We start from the raw sequence: 21,446 nt of genomic DNA, 5'->3' as shown, positions 1-21,446 counted from the left end.
CATCTTCGACAGTTTCATTCTCCCAGTAATTGAATGAGTAATGGGAGCGGTCAGATAAAACGAGAAGTTTCTTGGTTATAGGGCTGGTAAGTAGTTCTTTGGCTCATGCAGGTTTTATTGAGCCCAATAGAATTGGCCTGCTTGATTTTGCCTCAATATATTCGTACTTTACTTTCTAAAATTTCTTTAAAATAATCTTGTTAACTATAGGTCTTTGTATAGTGCCGAAAAATTATATACCCTGCATATGATGCTTATTTATTTTATTAAATTCACAATCCTGTCGATAGTTTCTAGGCTGCTGTTGTTTTCTTTTTCGACTTATATCGAATGTCAGCACTTGTCTACACATTTAGGTACATTTTTAAACGCAATGGTTACCTATAAAATTCACTGCAACACTCAGTTTCACCTAAAACTATAGACTTAAGCATATTGTAACTAATTTGGGGAAATTTTCATTTATTTATCGAGCTACTTCCCTTGCTACGTATTTGATTGTTTTTAAAATCTTGAGTTATTCTTCCTGGTATTCCGAGAGCTATCTCCCCTGCCCAAGGATGACGAACCGGATAACAATAGATCCCTTAACCCACATTCAAGGCGTAGACATTGGGGGTAACCTGTTTTCCTGGTGATAAATTGCTTTGAAGCAGAAGATAAAAACAAATCGATTTTTATTTCACTACAGCTCTAGAAAGAGCGTCATGTTCTACTACATCAAGACCAGGGATTTCTTTTCACAGCACAGTTCACCACGGCTGTTGACCCCCCCCCCCCCCCCTTAAAAAAATTCTTTGTTATAAAATGTCATTTAGAAATGTGAAATAAACTAGTTTTATATTTATTTTTTATCACATTGTTCTTTTGAGATATAGGTACTAATTTCCTAAAAGGGACCCAAATGTTATGAAATATTGGTCACTTTTACTACAAGTTTTAGTAGTCTGTTTTAAATCCGCCCTAAACAACGATTGGCTAAGCTAGTCTTGCTGTAACTCCAAAGGGGAACAGCCAAAGAAAAACAGAATATAGGCCTAGAATAAGAGAAGCAGGTTACTAGAGAGGGAAACGAAATGATTTTCAGATTTAAATATTGCTGTTATGACTATCGTCCAACAAGTTTTGATGTTGGTTTACTGATATTAGAGGAAATTATTTTTATCTGCAGGGCTTAGTGGCCTGTTTGAATTGTAACGCAGAGTACTGCATTGTATATTTTAAGAAATAATAAATAACTCCAGGAACAAAACGATCCCTAGTTATCTCCCCCCCCCCCCCCCCTTAATTCCATTATAGATATCTACAAATCGCCTTGACGAAGCAAGAAAACCTACACCTTAAAGCCTGGTCTTGCTATTGAGCCAACAGACTTGCGATAGAAATACACCAGCTTTTGAATCCATTCTTTAAATGACATTAAAATTCCATTGGGAGTGGTGTCCGTAGAATGGTCAGTGCGTGTGGTTCAAGTTGTGTTTTTTTCCCCTTAAATTGTAGAGTATAGACGTCAGTTTGCAGCACAGGTCAAGTGAAGAGAATTGGACTACAGGGTATTAGAGGATCTAATTATGTGGACAGCATCCGGGTCAATGTAATTAGGGGTAAGGTACATAAAGGTGAAGGCAGGTAGATAGTGACGGATTTATAAGAACTGAATTTGAGACAATTGAATAGACCTTTGGTGTACGATGTGTCATGGGTCAAGACACAACGTCGGATTGCATTCTTTTATAAACGCCTTTGCACTAAAAACAAGCCCCCTACAACCTAGATAAAAATTACTGCGGATATTCATATTATATTGACAGATTCTAATGTTCAACTGACCCCATACTGAAACCCCTTGCCATTTTATAGTGACTGACCCTAATGTTCCACTGACCCCATATTGAGAACCCCTGCTTGATATACACCTTACAGTGACCCTAATGTTCCACTGACCCCAGTTTGAGACCCCCTGCTTGATATCCATCTTACAATGACCCTAATGTTCCACTGATTGAGACCATCTTACAATGACCCTAATGTTCCACTGATTGAGACCATCTTACAGTGACCCTAATGTTCCACTGATTGAGACCATCTTACAATGGCCTTAATGTTCCACTGATTGAGACCATCTTACAGTGACCCTAATGTTCCACTGATTGAGACCATCTTACAATGACCCTAATGTTCCACTGATTGAGACCATCTTACAGTGACCCTAATGTTCCACTGATTGAGACCATCTTACAGTGACCCTAATGTTCCACTGATTGAGACCATCTTACAGTGACCCTAATGTTCCACTGACCCCAGATTGAGACCCCATGCTTGACATCAACCTATCTTTACTCCACTCATTGAACCAGTCATCACTAGGGGATTGTTTACCTAGTGAGACCTGGAGGGTTATCCTGTACTAGCTGGGTTATTCCTCTTGGCCAACAGGTGGCGTTTGTCATCGATAGTTTTAAAGCGTTGATAATATTTACCTAACGTCAAAATTATCTATGTTCTCCATCTAAAATGGTTAAGATAATTACAGAGTTAAACTTCCACATTGCAGCTAAACGTAGAATGTATGTAGGCGGTATATATATGTTTTAATCCATGGCATCATAAGAAAGGGGGTGTCATCCCCGGGCAAAATGCAAAGGCGTCGCCCAAATACCGTAAAATGTCAGATATAAATATTACAAAGACAGTTGTTGTGACGCTCCGACAGAAATATCGAAGCGTGAATAATTTCTCCACAGTCAACATGAACATTTGTTCTGTATTTGTTAACACATGAACTCCCCTTTAAGTAACATTATTGTAACCAGGTAGGTTTACATAACATTATTGTAACTAGGTCAGTTTATGTAACATTATTGTAACTAGGTCAGTTTATGTAACATTATTGTGACTAGGTAGGTTTACGTAATATTATTGTGACTATGTAGGTTTATTTAACATTATTGTGACAGAGTCACTACTGTGATTCTTTTAGTACACATAAGAGCCTGGTGAATTCAGGAACGTTCTAAAAATTTAAACCCAGGTTCCGAACACTAGACACTCGGGTTAGTGGTCGTGCACTCTACCGTCAGACCACGCCGTCCAATCTTCTGTTGAGTATATTTTCTGTTAAACCTGTCTTCTGCTTGACACATTATTTATTTGACAAGAGCTTTGTTTTACGTGAAATATATTGAACAAGTCTTTTTAGGACATGGGACAGACTAAACAATTCGATACCCCTACGTGACCTCTACTTGATTATTGAAAAACGGGTCATTGTAAAAAAAATATGGTGTCTTTAAAAACATAAGAAGCTGCTCAATGTTTAGTTTATAATTTGCAGTATATAAAATTTGTAGTTTATAGTTTTAGTTACAAAGTTCCGTGCTTCTAAATTGAAATCTATTCTTCACTAAATAGAGATAGATTGCTGCAAAATGTCAAATAATCATTAAACGTTACTATATCTTCACATATTTTCACTGATTAAGAATTAGAATGTTGTCGCACACAATATAACTAGAGTATTATATAATCTCACGTTTGTGATACGTGATGCAAACAAGTCTATAACACATTATGTAGAGAACAGGACGGGGAGGGGGAGGGCTGGTGCCAGAGAATGAGGGGCAGTAACGTAGCAGGGAGAGAGTGAGTGAGTGCTCGATTGTTTTGGTCGATCTCTTCATTGCGAGCAGTTTGTCAAGACGTGTGAAGTTCAGAATCCCACCTCAAGAGACGAAATACTTGCCAGATACACGTGGGACCAGCTAGCCGATTCAATTCTAGTTGGTCGATTTATTTTTTTAAAAATAAAAACAAATATGTGGCCAAATTGTGAATTTTAAAATTATTTTTAAAGTAAGGATTACAAATTTTAACAATCAAAATAGACATTTTTCCTCGATTACTTTAACCAAATCAAATTAATTTGATTAATTTTGTGACTAAGAATAGTTCAGACTGTGTTATAAAATTTTGTGACTAAGAACAATGCAGGCTGTGATGTAATTTTCTTCAAGAGCTGCAGCTGTACAGGTAAGTGGAAATGTGTTTTATAATGTCATTCGTTTGTTTGTTGCTGTGTTTCTTACGGTTTAGATAAATAGAACACACGCTTTGTTCATTGTTATGTAACTTGTGGTGTAAAATGTTGTGTAAATTGCGGTGTAAATTGTGATGTAAGTTGTGGTGTAAGTTGTGATGTAAGTTCTGATGTAAATTGTGGTGTAGTTGTGATGTAAGTTTTGATGTAGGTTGTGGTGTAAGTTGTGTTGTTAGTTGTGATGTAAGTTGTGATGTAAGGTGTGATATAATATGTGATATAAGTTGTGATGTAAGTTGTGATGCAAGTTGTTGTGTAAATTGTGGTGTAAATTGTGATTAAACTGTGGTGTATGTTGTGATGTAAGTTGTGATGTAAGTTGTGCTATAAGTTGTTATGTAAGTTGTGATGTAAGTTGTGCTATAAGTTGTGATGTAAGTTGAAAGTTGTGATGTAAGGTGTGATGTAAGGTATGAAGTAAGTTCTTATGTAAGTTGTGATGTAAGTTGTGATGTAAGTTTTGGTGTAAGTTGTGATGTAAATTTTGATATAAATTGTTATGTAAAGTGTGATATAAGTTGTGATGTAAGTTGTGATGTATGTTGTGATGTTTAATCTAAGCTGGCTTTTGTTTTATATATATATATATATATATATATATATATATATATATATATATATATATATATATATATATATATAATTTATTGGTGTCTACGTTATTAGTATTGCCTAACACTAACATAATTTACATTACTAATTAAATATATTGATTGCACTTGTTATTATAAGAAAGTCATTGATGAGTACTGCAAGTGTCGTAATTTACCAGACATCTTCACTCTTTGTGTGTTGAGGTTGTATTAAAACCATCATAGTTATTTTCTTATTTTATTTAAAAAACTTTTTTTCGTTTATATTTTGAAGTTTGTATAGAAATAGATTTTTTTTGAGTTTCAAAATAATAAGAATTCATTTTGTTTTTGTAACGTTGCAACATGAAAGGTAAAACACGGCGTATAGGTAGACTTGTTAACCTCTGACAGCAATGGCTTTTTTCACAATTACATGTAAATGAATGTAATCACTCAATTACATGGGCGCGTTACAGTCTAAGACAGGACACAGTGTCTATTTATGCATTCAGACAGCACAGAAGATAACGTTTAAAATAGATGGATATTTTTTGCTAGTTTGAGAATGTAATTTCATCCATTAAAATGGTTTAATAATACATAATACAAAGCGTCTAATTACAATTTTATTACTAATCCTGAAAATGCAATTGTGTAATTAAATAGTCATTCAATGTTTTATTAAAAAATGTGATAATATTGCGAGTGTTGAACTACTAGGTATGCAGTATATGGTGTTGAGAGAATTCTGTGAAACTTATATTAAGAGTGATGCTAATTGGTTATGGTTCTGTGGTAGCACTATCCACATTTATATTTAAACTAAATATACTGTTGGTATAGTTACATGTTACGATTCACGTGTAAATTTATGCCAGTCAGTCAGTGTAATGCAATCTAAAAAAATGTTTAACATTCTTATCGTATTTAATTTTTCGTTTTTTTTTTTATTAACGTTCTGTCTGTTCACTCCCTTTCGCATGTCTGTCCTATGGTTACCTCCCTTGCTGTATTACGTCATCGTGCAGCTTGAGTTACCCACGTAATGACCCGCAGTAAAGCGAAATCCACAATCTTGTCTGCACCAGCACACAACGGTTATCTTACTTAGATCTTTTGACATTATGTCCCCATTAATGTCCTCATTAATGTCCCTATCAATGTCCCCGTCATTGTCCCCATTAATGTCCCCGTATATGTGCTCATCAATGTCCCTATCGATCTCCCCGTCATTGTCCCCATTAATGTCCCCATTAATGTCCCCGTATATGTCCTCATCAATGCCCCCGTCATTGTCTCCGTAAATGACCTCATGTATGTCCCTATCAATGTCACCACCACCACTCCCATCAATGCCCTCATCAATGTCCCCCTCACTACCCCCCCCCCCCCCTTACATCGCTGTCTCCTTAATGTCCCTCTCAGTGTCCCGTTAAGACAGTATCTTATCCCTCTTTAATTTGAATGTAATAAAACAAACCAATGAGATCGTTCTAAAAGTATTTAAACCATAATCGTGTATTTGGAATAGAGACAGCAATAACAATTATTCCCTGTGTGGTATTATATATATATATATATATATATATATATATATATATATATATATATATATATATATATATATATATATATATATATATATATATGAAAGCCCTAACTCTTGGTCATCTAGACCCAAGACATTTGTTAATCACTCTCTGAATCAGTCACCGTGTAATCCCTTCCCTGTTCGGATTAGTCTTGACCTACCCGAGTAGTAGGTCACCCAGAATTCATCACGCTGCTGCCCCTTCGCCCTATAAACGCTTGTTGAAGGGACAGAACCGAAAGGAGATGAATTACTTCCCTTGATACCCAACTCTGCCAGAAACACTTGTCTGTTTTCTTGCTTCAGCGGTATTTTTGACAGAATAATAGTTTTGTTTTTATAAAATTATAAATCTGTAACAGGCAGACTTGACAGTAGTGTGAATTTTGGTGGTTGTAATAAATAAATAAAAAAGAGCGTTTGTAATAGTGAATGAACTTAACAAACAGAGACCGGTTTTGTCCCTTGAAGCAACTCTTGGTAATTTTGATCATAGTTCATTCAAGATTTAATTCGGATTGTTAAAATGTGACCATTGTCGATTCAGTAAAATAACAACATAATAAGTAAATGTGTGTTTAACAATCTCTGCCATTTGAGTTGAAAGCGTCATAAAGCACTGTTGTTGTAAGCCGTCATGTTAGTAAGCTGTTAGCACCGCGAGATCTTGTAAGCACGCACGGCCAGATCTTGTAAGCACGCACCGCAATATCTTGTAAGCACGCACCGCAAGATCTTGTAAGCACGCACCGCAAGATCTTGTAAGCACGCACCGCAAGATCTTGTAAGCACGCACCGCAAGATCTTGTAAGCACGCACAGCCAGATCTTGTAATCACGCACCGCCAGATCTTGTAATCACGCACCGCCAGATCTTGTTAGCACGCACCGCCAGATCTTGTAAGCACGCACCGCCAGATCTTGTAAGCACTGTAAAGTTCTGGATCTCCCACTAGGGACTTAATTGAAGAGAAGAAGAAAAAACAACCCCGACAACATGGATTGAGAACCTCAAGTGACGGGACACATGTCATACTCCACACTCAGCCACAAGGTCACATTGTATCTGTCAAAATTTTTTTTTGCATTACTTGACTCTTAGGCATGGGACTTGCTTGGTCTCATATGCCCTCTTGTAAGCACCTTCAGGTCTTGTAGTTGTAAGCACCGTCAGGTCTTGTAAGCACCGTCAGGTCTTGTAAGCACCGTCAGGTCTTGTAAGCACCGTCAGGTCTTGTAGTTGTAAGCACTGTCAGGTCTTGTAGTTGTAAGAACCGTCAGGTCATGTAAGCGCCGTCAGGTCTTGTAAGCACCGTTAGGTCTTGTAGTTGTAAGCACCGTCAGGTCTTGTAGTTGTAAGAACCGTCAGGTCATGTAAGCGCCGTCAGGTCTTGTAAGCACCGTTAGGTCTTGTAGTTGTAAGCACCGTCAGGTCTTGTAAGCGCCGTCAGGTCTTGTAAGCACCGTTAGGTCTTGTAGTTGTAAGCACCGTCAGGTCTTGTAAACACCCTCAGGTCTTGTAAGCACCGTCAGGTCTTGTAGTTGTAAGCACCGTCAGGTCTTGTAGTTGTAAGCACCGTCAGGTCTTGTAAGCACCGTCAGGTCTTGTAGTTGTAATCACCGTCAGGTCTTGTAGTTGTAAGCACCGTCAGGTCTTGTAGTTGTAAGCACCGTCAGGTCTTGTAGTTGTAATCACCGTCAGGTCTTGTAGTTGTAAGCACCGTCAGGTCTTGTAGTTGTAAGCACCGTCAGGTCTTGTAGTTGTAAGCACCGTCAGGTCTTGTAGTTGTAAGCACCGTCAGGTCTTGTAGTTGTAATCACCGTCAGGTCTTGTAGTTGTAAGTGTAACGGACACCTATCTACCAGCCAGATAGATGGGATGGTGAACGCTCCCGGATTCTTTCTTGGGGTTATATGCAAATGACCTAAAGCCTAAATGAATGAACTCTAACTCAACAACTCACTAGGGCTCGATTTCGAGGTCTAGGGAAAACTAGTGAAACTATTGAAGTTAACAACTCATTCAATCTGCATACAACTTTTAATAAGTGAACAAAGTTGTGGCAGAACACTAGATTAAACAAGATAAAATATTTAGTTTAGAAATAACAAAAACCCAACTTACAAAGCGTAAGAATAAATACCATCACAGATTCTAACACTTTATAAAAATAGCCACAGTTCACATAACACTGCTATAGCATCAAGAATCACTTGGCCACAAGTAATATAATACTAGGATACTTAAACAACTTAATAATACATAGCACACTCAGGACTTAAGCTCTCTCACGTTCAACTGGCCAAAATGGACTGCCTCGAGATACCTGTGGGCGATCTATTTATAGACTTAGGTAACATGGAAGGTCACCTTCAACTCATAAGACCATTGGTTGGTGTGGTCATCTGGTCTGAAACAATCAATCATCTCTCGATGGAAAATTTCTGAGTCTAAGACTCTCTTAGTAAGACAACGGAAAAAAACCGGTGGTTGCACCACAAACCATATATGGTATTATAACAATGTCAAACTAAAAATAAAACATTACTAGACCTAAGTAGGTCACATAAGCACCGTCAGGTCTTGTAGTTGTAAGCACCGTCAGGTCTTGTAGTTGTAAGCACCGTCAGGTCTTGTAGTTGTAAGCACCGTCAGGTCTTGTAGTTGTAAGCACCGTCAGGTCTTGTTAGCACCGTCAGGTCTTGTAGTTGTAAGCACCGTCAGGTCTTGTAGTTGTAAGCACCGTCAGGTCTTGTAGTTGTAAGCACCGTCAGGTCTTGTAGTTGTAAGCACCGTCAGGTCTTGTAGTTGTAAGCACCGTCAGGTCTTGTTAGCACCGTCAGGTCTTGTAGTTGTAAGCACCGTCAGGTCTTGTAGTTGTAAGCACCGTCAGGTCTTGTAGTTGTAAGCACCGTCAGGTCTTGTAGTTGTAAGCACTGTCAGGTCTTGTAGTTGTAAGCACCGTCAGGTCTTGTATTTGTAAGCACTGTCAGGTCTTGTAGTTGTAAGCATCGTCAGGTCTTGTAGTTGTAAGAACTGTCAGGTCTTGTAGTTGTAAGCACCGTCAGGTCTTGTAAGCACCGTCAGGTCTTGTAGTTGTAAGCACCGTCAGGTCTTGTAGTTGTAAGCACCGTCAGGTCTTGTAGTTGTAAGCACTGTCAGGTCTTGTAGTTGTAATCACCGTCAGGTCTTGTAGTTGTAAGCACCGTCAAGTCTTGTAGTTGTAAGCACCGTCAGGTCTTGTAGTTGTAAGCACCGTCAGGTCTTGTAGTTGTAAGCACCGTCAGGTCTTGTAGTTGTAAGCACCGTCAGGTCTTGTAGTTGTAAGCACCGTCAGGTCTTGTAAGCACCGTCAGGTCTTGTAGTTGTAAGCACTGTCAGGTCTTGTAGTTGTAAGCACCGTCAGGTCTTGTAGTTGTAAGCACCGTCAGGTCTTTTAGCTGTAAGCACCGTCAGGTCTTGTAAGCACCGTCAGGTCTTGTAGTTGTAAGCACCGTCAGGTTATGTAAGCACCGTCAGGTGTTGTAGCTGTAAGCACCGTCAGGTCTTGTACTTGTAAAGACCCCCAGATCAAGTAAGCTCCAACAGTATCTGTAGTTCCAGTTGACCAGTTAAACCAGCACTAGCTTGGCCCTGAAGATTGCACTGGACTTAATTACAGCAGCGTCCGTTTCATGTCTGTCTGCAAGGTTTAGTGCAACGAATCGTAAATATAATTGTGAGGAAGCGGAAACGGGGATAGTAAACAACCCATGAAAATAGGCTAATGATTCTAATTAACGATTGTTTAATTGGCATGACGGTTGATGCAACGGTGCTGGACGCCGGGAGAACGTGCAGGCGTGACGTAATTCACTGTCCACATGAAAGACACCCCCCCCCCCACGCACACTAGGTCAAAAACTTATTTTCATTTGCCAGAAAAATCTTACGATATGAATCTTATCATCTCTTCCCCTTCCCACCATCAAACTCAGCGTTTCAATTAATGGATCATAAGGTGGATGGAAATCGTATGACAGGATGGAGTGGTGGTCTACGTATTGTAAAATATTCCTCTTTAGACCTAGCGATCCATTTGGGCAGATGTAGAGTTCATATATTTCTTGACCTCAGCATGGGAAGTGATAGTGTGGTCAGCACTATGCCCATCTGCCTAGAGTTTCTTCCAGGCATCTCTTCGGAGAAAGTCTATCGCCCCCCCCCCCCCCCCCGAACGAAATGGAATTTATATAGAAAACATACTTTTACCAGTGTCCGTCCCGTCTCCCCCACCCCCGGAAAATGTTGACCGCCCCCCTTGCCCGAAAATATCAAGCCCCCTCCACTTTCCCCCCCCCCCCCCCCCACCCCACCCTCCTGAGAAAAAAAAGTCTGTAATAAACACTGCATCCGCCTTTACTTTCCCTTCATCTACGTAAATGTTGTGAAACTTTGTGATGGGTGGGGCAATGCGTTTAAAAATATCACATATGTATGTCATATGTGAACGATCTCAAAGAGATATATGAGAACGTTGAAAACGATATAAGATACACATACAGAATATTCAACCCGAGGTGTATTTCATTTCTTTGTAACATCACTCCGACTCCGTTTCAAAAATCCACTTGAAAAAACATTGGGCGAGCAAATCATTTCCACAAATGATACTATGTGCCGTAGTGAGGGGAGATCACTCCGATTTATTAAAGTTAAACACGGCTCCACGAGCCACTAAACCCGGGAAGACAGCCGGAGTGCTGATGAGGCGAAACATCAGAGAGCTGGGGCTAATCCAGCGCGTGACTGGACCCCATTTGGTCAGAGTCCAACAATTTTCTGCTCACTCTTCATTCCGTGAGGTCAGTGCTTTTTTTTTTATTGGCGGGTCAATATGGGATCAAACCTACCTGTCTTGTCTAGAGGGGGAATCACAGGGATTCGTTACAGGACAGATTGGCCAGATAAGTTGATGGCGATTGGGTGAAACTAAAGTGTGTGGCATTTACGTCAATTGTTTTATTTAAAGACTTTAAATTGCACATAAAAATACACCGGGAGTGATCTCCCCTAAACTTTCTCGAATATTCTAATATAACACTACGTAGGATGGCAACTCGGAATAAAGACATGATTTTTGTTTACTTAAACTTTTAAAAATAGAATAAAATCTAGTAGAAAAAAGAAATGCGCACCAAGCGAACGCAAAAGCAAACAGTGCATAATAGTGCGCAATATTATTAATTCTTTATAAATTTACATGCGTTTTTTGAGAAATCGGAAATAGCGTAAATTAGTACTTCCAGTCAACGGAAATTACTCAAAATTTGACAGAAGGTAGAGAATTAGACCTTTAACTTACATGTGAATTTTCATTTATCTATCTAAATAATACTCAAGTTATAGGCTTTTGAAAAATTCAAAGTAGAAAAAGTACCACTTCTGGTTGTAGGAAATCGCTCAAAAGTTGATACGGATCTACGATTTCGATAAAATACCTATATATGAAATTTCATCAACCTAGCTGTAACGGTATTCAAATTATCGTGTTTACACAAAGACAGACAGACAGACACACACAGACATACGGACAAGATTGCAAAATTATGTTTTTCCGTATCAGTAAGGTGTAAAACGTCGAGATTTGTAAAAATCTCGATTTTTTTTTTTTGCACGATTACAAGACTTTCTCTTTACTTCGTATATACGAGAAAGTAAAGTCTACAATAGTTTGCTGAGGGGAGGGGGGGATATATGATTATTTTACCTAAAAAATAAATACATAGATTCATATTAATACAATGACACATTTATATACCCCTCTCAACTTCTCACTCTCTCTTTATATGTATAAGAATTTTTATATATATATATATATATATATATATATATATATATATATATATATATATATATATATATATATATATATATATATATATGTATATATATATATATATGAATAAGCATGAATAAATACCTATATATATATGCATATATATAAATGTGTATATAATGCAATAGAGAGTTTCTCTACTGAGTAAAACACTTTAATAACAAACAGTTAAATACATTTTTACAACAACCCATTGAAAGCTTTTATCTCAACTGCTGAGACATAAGCCATTTCAAAATGTGAATAATTCGGGGTTAGCCTATACGGAGGCCAACAGTTGTGAAAGTTGACCAACATTGTGAACTTATAAAACACAGTGACTTACGCCGTCCAATATAAGAGTAGCTTGATCGTTTAATTGGACGTAATTGGCCGTCTAATTGTTAAAGAACTGGCCGTCTAAATTAAATTATTCGTAGTAGTTGAAATGAGGCTGGTTTTACCAAGGCCTTTGTTTACTGAAGTCTGACACAAAGCTCTGAAATTTAAGTGAGATTTGCTTGAAGGCTACTCTGTGAGTTGAGTATAGAGGAGAGAAACTTGTTCCAATAAACTGCTCGTGGTTTTTTTTTTAACATGCTGACATTTCTCATGATTTCCCCAGGTAGACTTGTGTGATGAGAGCTGATAGCTCATGTACACCAACGCTTGTCTTCCCCCCCCCCTCCCCCCCCACACCATACCACACCCCCATCCCCGCACCCCCGCTACCCCGCCTTACATGTCAGATTAAGCTCTCATTAAGCAAATGTAGTGTTTTTATTTGTGAATGTATCCGTTGATAGGGTGATGTAGTAGTAGCAGTGGTAGAGATTGTAGGCGTGGTTCTTGTAGGGGTTCCGTGTTAGTGGGGTTTAGTCTAGGGGTTTCCTTGTAATACAGGGGTCTAAACTTAGGTTTTCCTTGTGGACTAGGGGTTCCGTCATGTGAAGTTTACTAAGTGGGGTTCAGGCTAGGGGTTTTCTAGTAATACATGGGTTTGGAGTAGTGTTTTCTTTGTAGACTTTGTAGACTAAGGGTTCAGTCTTGAGATTTCCCAGTAATACAGGAGTTCAGAGTAGTTCTCTGGTGGTTCAATCGTTCCGTATTTTATTTTAATTCAATGTTTATGGGATTTATGTTGTTGTTTACGTGGGGTGGGGGATGACGTTAGGTTTTGGAACTCTCTTTCAAATCTTCAGGAACGGAATAGCCTAGCGGTAGAGAGATGTACTGCTAACCCGTAAGTCTCGAGTTCGAATCCGGGTTGAAGTCAGTAGACCGTCTCTGCGTTGACCCAGCTATGAAGGGTACCTAACTCACGTGAAGGAAAGAAAGGGCGGCAGGGCATAGTGCTGACCACACTATCTCTTCATATGCCGAGGTCACTGAAACACGTAAACGTTACTTCACTTGCCCCGTAGACCGTCAGGTTTGAAAGGGAACTTTATTTCACATCTTCACGCTCACTCCGTCACTAATTGTACACACTCTAATACCCCCCCCCCCCCCGCTACCTCTTCTCCTCACTCCAACACTTTGATGGTATTCAACCTGACAATGCTCTTGCACCACGTTGTCATGGCAACCCCTTCCATGGCGAACTGTCAACCTAAATAGTGCGGAAGTTGGAGCACTTTAAGAAAACAATTATTCGATTTGTCCCGTCCCCGCGGCCCCTAGAGAGACGAACTCCAACGTTTGTGGGGCGGTGGCTTACTTCGTTAGTGTGTGCTAGCATCAATCAACATGCCGCCATCTTTCATAACTTACCCGGACAGTGCAGTCCCCTCCAGCTAACGAAATTTACCGGAGTAGCTCAGTAACACATTTAGCGGACTTTTTCGTTTGCCGAAAAGTGCAGGAAATCAATTTGACCTTCTACACCGAAGCAGATGGTGTTAATACACCGTTTGAAAATATTATTATTTTATTTGTGCTTAAAAATGCGACTTAAATAAATTTAGTGTCTTTCATCTTTTCTGAAAGTTTAAAAAAACACATCTTTGAAATGTTATTTGTGAAGTGTTGATCTATCCTGAAATGTTGATCAATGATGAATTGAATTAATTATGTGCATCAATTTAACTAGTATTTAGAGGACTAAAATAGAAAACAGATTATTTACGTTTATAGAAGGAGTGTAAAAATAGTTTTTATGGGTCGCTGATAAATTACTTCACACAACTTTGGGAGACTGGATTTTTACAAGTTGGGGGGGGGGGGGGGGGGAATAGAGATTGAGTTAAATACTAAAATATTTTCACGTTAAAAAGTCTCGATAGATACTCACGTGCGCATGCGTACTACGTCTTGTATTGGTGTCATTGCCAGTGGCATGCTGTCAGTGACAGGATGTATCGCTGCCACCATACACCCCCCCCCCCTCCCCAGCAACAATGTAGCCTTCTTGCCATATGACTTAAATAAGGAGTTTGTTTGCATCAAATCTCATAAACATAAATGGTTCTCTAGAAACAACAGCCGTGATTTCTTAAACAGGACAAATCTGCTTAAGAAACCTTTACAACTGGACAAAACTGCTTAAGAAACCTTTACACAATGAAAAACTTGATTAAGAAGACTCTACAAATAGGACGAACCTAAACGGACTTTTTAAACCTGACAAACATGCACTCGTTGATTTCTTGACACATAAAAATATACACTCCGTACTTTCTCAACATGATGTAAAACAAGATCCTTGCCTTGGTTTCCTGTCGCGTTTTCTCCGTACAATAGATAACAAAATTTTCCCTTCACAAAAGACAACCAGATCCATTTTATATTTTCTCCTTTCAAGACAAAGCAAGCCATTCAATTACGTATGGCCGTATTTTATATCGTGGATCAGAGTCTGCTTCATAAAAGTTGGATTCAAATTCTTTCAAGTATACGCGGGTTTTTTTTTTAAATAGATGGGGACACGAAAAAATTGTTTGGTGATCAGGATAATGTTTGCCGGAAATGTAGTGGCCGGAAAGCGGAAGTGATGGCAGTGTGGAGATGTATCTGGTCCGAACGTCAATTCGACTGGGGCTAGACTGGGCTAACCACTGGTCAGTGGCATGTCCGGGTAATGACCACAACTAGACCAAATAAATGATGGTGTTTTTTTGGTTCACTCGTAGCTTTAGTTTTGCTGGTGGCTCTTAGAGAATCTCAATGCCAGTCTTGGATGCGCCACAGGCTAAGTTACGGTCTAGATTCCGTCAAGTTTTAGGTATCATCATCTCTTCTTGTAGAGTTTATCTGTTTACCTCGATACCTTTGTTTCCCGAACGTGGTACCCATCAAAGCTGGGTGAGTCCTACAGACTAGAGCCCGGGATCCGAACTCGAGACTGTCCGGGTTGCAGTCTAAAGCTCTACCATTCAACCACATCCTCCCTAAGTATTTAGTGTACAGGTTGTCAAAAATAACAATAAAAATTACCTTTCTCCCGTTATAAAATATTTTGAATTGAACGGTTATCGAAATAGTGTGCGTACCTTTCTGTATAGTCTTTGAAAAAGTAATCGATGGTATGGGTTTAGGATTACTTATATATATATATATATATATATATATATATATATATATATATATATATATATATATATATATATATATATATATATGTATATATATATATATATATATATATATATATGTATATATATATATATATATATATATATATATATATATATATATATATATATATATATATATATATATATATATATATATATATATATAATTGTATATATGCGAGAGAGTCCAGGAAGTACCAAAACACCTCTGACTGTAGATTCACTGAACATTTGATTAAAAACCTACATAACATGCCCGTAGTCAGCAACACGATTACCCTAAAGAACTTCATTAATATAAAAAGACAGCCATTTCTCTGATACTTTGCCTTAAGGTTCAAATCGTGTGACGTCATCAGGAAACCAACGAGTACCAGAATCAACTTTGATAAGTGATAGCCTCGATTCGGTATTAGTTTGCAATGCGGAAGTGTTTTTTTTACTTTCTCGTATATACGAAGTATAGAGAAAGTATTGTAATCGTGCACAAAAATCACTTGAAATTTTAACAATTTTCACCGTATTACACCTCAGTCCTTCATCACATCCGAAGTATAGAGGACTTATTTTAATCGGGCAAAAATTATCAATCCAGATTTATCAAAATTAAGAGGTTTTATGCGTAATCCAGTCTGAAAATCTGGGCTTTGCAATTCTGTCCGTATGTCTGTGTGTCTGTGTGTGTGTCCGTGTGTAAACACGATTACTTGAGTACCGTTATAGCTAGGTTGATGAAATTTCATATATAAGTATTTTATCAAAATCGTAGATCCGTATCAACTTTTGAGCGATTTCCGATAACCGGAAGTGGTACTTTTCCTACTTTGAATTTTTCAAAAGCCTATAACTTGAGTACTATTTCAGATAGATAAATGAAATTTCACATGTAAGTAAAAGATCTAATTCTCTACCTTCTGTTAAATTTTGAATAATTTCCGTTGACCGGAAGTAGTAATTTACGCTACTTCCGATTTCTCAAAAAACTAATGTAAATTTTTTAAGTACTAATAATATTGCGCGCTATTGTGCACTTTTTTATTTGGCGTTCACTAGTTCACTTGGCGTGCAATTATTTTGTCTACGAGATTTTATTCTATTTTTAAAACTTTAAGTATTTAAAATGGATTAAAAATCATGTCAATAGCCCGAGTTCCCATCCCCTGTTGTTTTATATAAGAATATTCGAGAAAGTTTAGGGGAGATCACTCCCGGTTTATTTTTGAAGTAATGAGTGTCTTCGGAAAAGTATAAAATGTCATTGCATTATTATATATGAGGTAGGCTTTGAGAGAGCTATTAAATGTTCGTAGATGTACGGCAAATGATTCGTAAAAAAATGGGAACTTGTGGACAGGGTAGGGGCTAAAATAAAAATTATTTTTGAATGTATTAGATATGTGATTCTTAAGGAAACGATAGCCCTTTCAAACATTGGAGGACCTTGGGGTAGATGAAGTAGATTCTACCTGTTTCGTTAGGTATACCATGGTCAGCATTAAACTCAGCCGCTTTTACTTATCCAAACGTGGGTCAGGTACCCATCAGAGCTGGATGAACTCCTACGGATTCAAAATCTGGATCAGTTCTCGAGACTTCAGAGTTAGCAGTGTTATTCAAGGCCATGTTTTAAAATATTAACAAATAAATTGGAGGGGTGGGGGTGGTAACCGGCTGGTCATTTAAAATATAGATGACGCGTATCACTCTGTGACCCCCCCCCCCCCCCCAACCCACCTGCGGGTGGTAAACAGTTTAGCTACGCCTGTGTTGAATACAACTGGCCTATTTCTCAGACAGAGGCTGGGAACTTAATTGAAGCTGAAGCTGTGAAGAAGATAAGAATGAGCCGCGTGGGGGAGTCGCGGCATTCAGGGGGGGGGGAGGTTAGGAGAGCTATCCAATAATGGAATTATCTCTCTTTGATATTCACACATAATATTGTTATGGATGATATAATTGTAAGCCGTCGACTAGGCTATGGCGTGTATTTTCCATAGGAGGCTCAGCCTGGCTGTAATTATTTACAGGCGGTCTGAAAGATTGTCTTTGATGGGAGGAGCTGAGACGAATTGTGTTTTAATAGGCGGAGCTAAGAACATTTTCGTCAACAATGGGCGGGGTTAAGAAAAAGTGTGTCAGCTGTGGGTGGTGCTTAGAGGAATTTTGTCAAAATTTGGTGAGGGCTTTCAAAATGTGTGTCAATGGGTGTGGCTGAGAAGAATGTCAATAAAGGGTAAGGGGGGGGGGGGCTGGGTGTAAAAATAATGTAGTGAAGAATGGGTGGGGTTAAAAAGAAAGTCATGAATCAACGCTGTTGTGAGTACTTATTATACATGTATGGTACCTAAAAGGTTATTGTAAAAGAAAAACATGAGATGCCCTAAACACATAGGGTGCTGTTGTATATTGTATATTTTATGGTTTGAAATTCTGGGATAGCCAGATTAGATCAAACAGGAAAGATCTTTCATCAAATGTATACACGATTTAAACAATATCACTATTTATAGCGGGTAAAATAGACAGCAACTGACGTTACCTTAGTACAGCTGACGTCATCATAGTACAACTGACGTCACCAAGTACATCTAGGGCTTTAAACCGGAAATGTTGAGCAATGCAGCTCAAACCGAGTACTTTTATAGCGCTTCCCTGTTCTCGCAAGTCCTGATTTTTAAGTCGTTTAAAAACATTTTACTTCAATCTTTTCTTTTTGGTAGCCTTGGGCTAGATTGTCAAATTGTAGGAACGTTTTTTCCACTATTATTTTTTAGATGCCTTCTTAGCAGTACATTTTTTTTTAATGAGGCATCGTTTTACTTCAATGAAACATTTCTAACCGTGTTTTAAATAAAATAAACTCACTTTTTTTACTTTCTCGTATATACGAAGTATAGAGAAAGTATTGTAATCGTGCAAAAAAAAAAATCGAGATTTTTACAAATCTCGACGTTTTACACCTCACTGATACGGAAAAACATAATTTTGCAATCTTGTCCGTATGTCTGTGTGTGTGTGTGTGTCTGTGTGTCTGTCCGTGTGTAAACACGATAACTTGAGTACCGTTACAGCTAGGTGGATGAAATTTCATATATAAGTAGTTTATCAAAATCGTAGATCCGTATTAACTTTTGAGCGATTTCCGATAACCGGAAGTGGTACTTTTCCTACTTTGAATTTTTCAAAAGCCTATAACTTGAGTACTATTTCAGATAGATAAATGAAATTTCACATGTAAGTAAAAGATCTAATTCTCTACCTTCTGTTAAATTTTGAGTAATTTCCGTTGACTGGAAGTAGTACTTTAGGCTGCGGTTACACTATCCGTCGGCAGACCGAATTTTTTCATCTGACGTCAGGTGTTGTCCAATCTGCCGAAGAGGGGTGCGCCCCAGCGGTTACACTGTGTAGCCCGTCAGAACGTATGTCTGACTACCGGCAGGCATTGGTTTCAATACAAAAAATCGACGAACAAATGCAGATTCATATTTTAGCAGAAAACAATGATGCTTCTAAGATTATTTTGCTTAATGAAAAGGAAAGAAAAAATCATATCGGAAATGTATTTCTCCAAAGAAACGCTTGGCTTTGACATTGAGGCAAGTGTCTTTGTACAGTTAATTCTTATTAAATAAGATATTTTGTTACAGTAAGTTGAGTAAGGCCTATTCTAAATACCATTAATTATTACAATTATGTGTTCTATGTAATCTATACATTTAAAACAAGTAAAATCTAAGCTATAAATTTGGTTGCAATACCTCAGTAGTGGGGAGTAGATCTAATCTATAACTATAAGGTCTTGATTCTATGTTCTGGCCTGCTTTTAGTGCTAAATTAAAATAATTTCATTTACAGATAGGCCCCTCACTACAACTGTATTGGCCTACTAATATCGAACTGTCCATTCACCTATCACCACAATTATCAATGAGACATGTGATATTATGTGGAGATGCCTCACTAAAAAGCATGTACCATTACCAACAGCAGCAATGTGCCAAGGCCTTTGAAGACACCATCTGAAGTATTATGGAACATGTTGAATTTGATATTTAATTGAAATAAACTTCTTTTTTTGTTGTTATGTTTGTTTTATTTATATTATTCATAGATAATAATATAATCATTGGCCGAATCACCTGATCAGTATCAATAATTCCTACTAGTTAGGCCTACTTGACTAACTTTGACTTAGTCCTACTTGCTCCTTATAGAACATAGGGCCTCCACCATTTCCACCAGTTAGGCCTACTAGTTAGACTTAATTTTCTAACTCAATGTCAGTTACATGTTAGATTGTTACAAACTAAAATGGTATTGGTTTTTGATCATTTAAAAAGCGTTATTCATTGTTTTAATTTATTAAGCAAATCTGTAAAACATGTTTAAATAGCATGATCATTAGAAATACATCTCATAAGACACAGGCCTCATTGAATTATTATTTTAACTACTGGTATAGGTAATTCTCCATTACAGTTTAGGCCTGCATTTGAAGACCTCTTAAAAATAATTAAACAGTAAACAACATACATTTTTCAATTAATTTTTTTATTCAGGCATAAAACAAAATTAATTAATCCTGGGTCAGGATCTTTAGCAATTGCTTCTTCCACAACTTGAATACAATTTGAATCAGTGTCATCAAAAATAAAATATCTTTTAAACAATGGTTTCACTCGATACTGAATTGAAGTTGAAGGTATCTGTATGCTGCTTATCGTTTGCTTGGAAGCGAAACAATCATTCATAAAGGATAATTGATTATAATGTCCATGGTTTGTTTGGAGCTATACTGCCAGTTACTCTTTTGTTGCTAATCTTGATATGCTCCTTTCTAAATGTATCAAGCAGGTTTTTCCACTTGGGTTTTGCTTGTGCACCTGAAATGAATTAAATATTAACATCAGTTTAGACTCATTGTAACTTTAATGTGTTGGATACATATAATTTATATATATGCCTACAGGCTATAAATGAAATAGGTCTCTAGATAGAAAAGGGCGGATAAAAAATAGTTATGACTGTAGTGACTTAAGTATATCAGCTCATTAATTAATTACTACTACATCTAGTAGTCTAGTCCTAGATCCAGACTTTTCTATCATAATTGTCTGGGCCTAAGCCTGATCTTGATTCCTATAGACAGTTATATAGATCTAGTAATATATAGTAACATTACAGAACAGGAATCTAGATCTATACTCTTAATTTAGATTAGATTTAGGCCTATTAATATAAATTTAATTACTAATCTCAAAATAGATTCAATGGAAATAGAATAAATTTAAATATAGGCCTATACTATTAATATTATACTTCATACATATTATTATAGATCTACCAATAGTCCTATAGATAATATACATAGAGATCTAGATCTAAATCTAGAAAGAATCATAGAATACTAGAAAAATAGATCTATGTCATAGATTCTAGATATTAGAATTTAGATAGACTATCGGATAGGCTTAGCCGAGAATGAAAGATTCAATTTTAGAACCAAGAGTAGAGAGTCTACTACTAGGGAGACTAGAGAATATTAAATTCAATGAGTAGATCAGTAGATCTAGATCCTATTATTTAATAGGCCTAACTAATTATTTTACTAGTTATTACTAGAATCTAGATCTAGAATCTATTTTGAGGTTACTTACTTTTCTATTACTTTAACTTAGTCTTAGCCCTAGATCTAACTAATAACTAACCCTTAGCCTAATCTTAGAATTTAGAACGATGACGAGATCTA

Source organism: Physella acuta, unplaced genomic scaffold (genome assembly GCF_028476545.2).
Source record: "Physella acuta isolate Inbredline_101_S28 unplaced genomic scaffold, ASM2847654v3 ptg000871l, whole genome shotgun sequence".
In the NCBI taxonomy this organism is placed as follows: Eukaryota; Metazoa; Mollusca; class Gastropoda; family Physidae; genus Physella; species Physella acuta.
The sequence above is the reverse complement of the archived record's forward strand: the minus strand, read 5'-3'. Positions refer to the sequence as shown.